Source organism: Cucumis melo, chromosome 8 (assembly GCF_025177605.1).
Source record: "Cucumis melo cultivar AY chromosome 8, USDA_Cmelo_AY_1.0, whole genome shotgun sequence".
Lineage (NCBI taxonomy): Eukaryota > Viridiplantae > Streptophyta > Magnoliopsida > Cucurbitales > Cucurbitaceae > Cucumis > Cucumis melo.
Genome location: NC_066864.1, coordinates 14,397,536 through 14,401,741, shown reverse-complemented (window position 1 = coordinate 14,401,741; position 4,206 = coordinate 14,397,536). Strand labels below are relative to the sequence as shown.

The following is a 4,206-nucleotide window of genomic DNA, read 5'->3' as shown; positions in this document are numbered from 1 at the left end:
TGGACTTATTGAGCTCTCTCAAGAAAATTTATATTCCTTTCTAATTTAATTTATAAAAAAATTCAAAAGCCCAACTTCTCTTTATTTCCATCTCTTTCTCTCTCTCGATTCTTTCATCCAACGTCTCCCACAACCTGGTTTAGAGTTAGAAGGATAGCAGGCCAATTTTAAATTATTTTCAATTTAGTGTTCCATTTTAATTAAGTGCAATTAGGGTAGAAATTTGATTCGATTTCCGTCGTGCATGTTTTATTTCTATCATTATTCTGATTAAGGAACTTAGCTAAAGTTAAGCTAAGGGATTTCTCCTACCGGACCCCAAATTAAGTTGAGATCTATTGTATGAGAGGACTTGATTGATTATGCATAGTTTGAACTTTGATATCTTGACTGTCTTGACTTGTTATGAATAAGTTTGGATGTTGTGATGACTCGCTACATTGATGACTGAATATGCACTAGCATGATTAACATGACTGCTTATGTGTTGAATTGAAATATTGTGGATAGGTTGGATTGTAATTTTTTTAGTTGACTGTTTAGACTGGTGTAAATTTATATGGATTGAGGACAAACTGTTAACTTTACCTATCGGATTCTGTACCTTGCAATCTCGGTGTCCTATGGGATTACCACATGTTGTACATCATTCGAATCACTAGACTGATTATATGCATCTTAGGGATCACTAGACTGATAGACGTGTATCCTATAGGATCACAAGACTATTATGATGTAAGATACATCATAATAGGAATTTAGCAATTTTTACCCCTAAGGGACTAGTAGTGGATCTTTTATTAGGTATATTTTTTATAATCATCCTTTCCATGTTTAACTTTTTCAAGCAAAGGTAATACGAGAGGTAGACAGGCGAGGGACAAGAAGGGCTTCTAAACGCCATATAGGAATCTTTTAAATACTTTCGCTTTTCTGTTTAGAACAACTGTATGTTTCATTGTGTCTTAAAACACACATATTTTTGTACTTCTATGTTGTTTGAAAGAAGCCCCAAATTAATCTTTTCTTTTATGTTTATTGTGAAACGTATATATATATATATACATTGTTATAATCTTTTGTGTATAAACATTTTGTTTTGGGTTCTTAGCTTAATAAGTTGGGTCTTTAAAAGAATTAAGGTGAGCAACCTTTCAGTATTTTATTTTATTCTACTCACTACAAGAAATATCAATTATAATAGCATCAAGAAAACGCTATCGTTGATTTTCGATATTGTTTTCGAAATGCCATCGTAACCAATGTTATTGAAAGTCCATGACTTTGCATAACATTTTTTCACCGCTATGCAAAACGCTATAATATGTCCCCAGCAATAACACAAATGTGATACTATAAATACTATTTATAACGTGGGAAAAACGCTATTGAAACATTTTGATAGCATTTTTTATTGTGTTGGAAAATAGCTATAAAATGTTTTGTTTTTAATAACATTAGAAAAACCCTATAAAAGACATTGTATAGCTTTTTTTTTTCGTTTGTAAAACGTTGTCAAAGCGTTTCAATAGCTATTTTAGTAACATTGAAAAAATGCTATAAACAATTTTTTATAGCGATTTTTGTAGATCTATTAATAACAATAAAAGGTAGGTATGTTTTAAACCATTTGGCCTCATCAACATTTTTCATAATCACATTATTCAAAGAAAAATTACCATAGAACTATACATATAATATCTCATTGAAGAATATATGTTATCTTCTATGCATTATAATTTTGTTTATAAAAGAAAAAAATTATTTGAGAACAAACCTAAAGAAAAAACTACGTTGTTTTAGAAAACTCCATACATCACAACGAAACTGATAAACTGAAGAAGAGAAGAATCAAAGTGAATAAATTCGATCATGACAGCTTCGGTAAGTTTGATCGATCATTAGATTCATAAAGCTCTGAAAACCCACAACTATTGCCAGGATTACACAACTTATGATCTTCCTCTTCTTTTCTTGCTTTCACTATCGAATGTTCCATTGAATGGCACCTCGAAAATCTCTTGAGACTCTAATTTCTTCTCTTTCTCTTTCTTTATTTTGTTATACTCTGTTTTCCCCTCTTTCAATAAACAGAGGGGCGGTGATCTTCATCAGCATCACCGTTGTCTACAGCCCTTATAAATTCTAAAAACTAAAAACTAAAAACAACTAAAAATCACATGATCCCATAACCCACCCATCTTCTTTAGGAAGTATTTTTCTGCCATGCTTGATCAATATTATACTGTGCCAAAAAAACCAAAACATGAAATAAAACAATTATACCTATTCAACCACAACAATAAACGCCCATTTTCATCAAGTACAAGCATATGGCAACATGAAATCCAAATTTAAATCCAGAAAACAAGTCCAAAGCCAGAAACATAAATCAAAACAGCAAAGCGAACCTAGATCTGGGGGAAGAAAACAAGTCCAAATAATAAAAGAGTAGTAACACCTTTCGACATGTTATAAAATACGACCAAGTAGAATACAACCATTGACATATTTATATAATCAAGCTGAGAATTTCACTCATATTATTTGCTACATTCATAAATCGTAATCATGACCATTTATCCTAATATTAGGAATATAGGAGAGATAACAGCAGAAAAGGTGTTTAGAAATTAATCTCACCATGCCACAGTAAAAAAAAAAAAAAAAAAACATATAGTCATTTTGACACAATCTGTCTCAAGAGTAGCACCAAAAAAAGTTTGAAGTTAAAGAAGAAACCACTAAACCCCAAACATATCCAATTGAGTTACAACGACCAACAGTCGACACTGTAGAGTAGTAAACAACCAATAGACAAGAATAACACAAAAAGAGAAGAGAACCAATTGAAATTCCACAATGACCACTAGGAACTTACCATCTGTATCTCAAAAATTGACCATTAAGAGGAGCCGACTCAGATACATCATCAGTATCGATGTTCTTATCAGGGTAGCAATAGAGAACGTAGGGTGTAAGTTCGTAGCGTACAATAGGAATATCAGAAGGCAAGTGCACGCGTACCACGCTCAACATACTTTACTCTTGTCAATCGACACAACACGACATATAAGAGAAATCGAAAACACTCGCAGCTTCACGAAAACCAGAAAAGGCATCAAGAAAGCGAATTCCTGGCAGATCTTCCATTTGCGGTTCAAAAGAACAAAAAATAGTAGATTAAACCTACTAAAAAGTGAAAGGAAAAGAAAAGGAAGAGACGAAAGGTTAAGTCAAAAGAAGAAAACCTTAAAAGAACGTTACCTATCTGGTGTGGCGAGTTGGCGATGACATTCGGGTGGTAACGAAGTCGAGGGAGGGGTCTGCGAGAAGAGGAAAATCGGGGGAGGGATCTGTGAGAGAAGGAAATTTGTGGAAAATTTGAAAAAAAAATAAAAATGGTGATTTGGGGTCAGAAAAGTGTAATGCGTAAAACATTCGGATGGTAACGAAGTCAAGGGTTTCTTTTTCGCGCCTTTATTTTCGTTTCCCCCCTTTTTTCCTTCTATTTTTTATAACTTTAACATTAAAATACTTTACTTAGACAATTATCTATTAATTCCCCACAATTATCTATTAATTGTTTTTTTTCTCTCCAATAAATATAAACAAAACCAAAATTATTCCATAAAACTATATCCTTAATTAAACCCACATACCACATACATACACTTTATTAATTTTAAACAAAAGAACACCCAATATCAATTAATATAAATTACAAACAACAAAATAACACCCAATAATATAACTCAATGTTAAATAAAATGAGGAAGATTAAATTGGAAATTACCCATAATTTTTTTGGGTGCTATATTTAATTTGTTAATTGATTAATTGTTAATTATAATTGATTTATATATATTAAACCTGATCTAATGTATATTAGTAAGTGTTTTTTTTAAAAATATAACAAAGCAACAAAATATTTACGTTGTGTAGGACAATGCCAAAAACAGAAAAGCTCACAGGCGCACCATGGAAAATACCAAAACTACCTCGTCAACTACACTGTTAACAATGCACGCGTAATATATTTGGTATACGATGTTTAGATCTGGTCGTTTAGATCTGACTACAATTTATTTTTTCAATTTTATCATTTAATTTCGTTACACAATCGTTTAATTTAGTTACATTTGAATTTGGTTACACGATCGTTTAAATTTGGACCCAAATCTAAACAATTCTTTCTTCCAAATT

The 4,206-nt window shown here is 31.7% G+C and overlaps 1 long non-coding RNA gene across 1 annotated transcript; it reads right to left on the bottom strand.

The window, feature by feature from the left end:
- Window positions 1-1,857: 1,857 nt before the first annotated feature.
- LOC103499565 (uncharacterized) lies at window positions 1,858-3,478 on the bottom strand. The gene is made up of 3 exons (XR_007822981.1): window positions 3,268-3,478; window positions 2,882-3,146; window positions 1,858-2,245 (listed from the first exon to the last, which is right to left on the bottom strand). It is a non-coding gene; the product is annotated as an uncharacterized LOC103499565 (long non-coding RNA).
- Window positions 3,479-4,206: the final 728 nt, after the last annotated feature.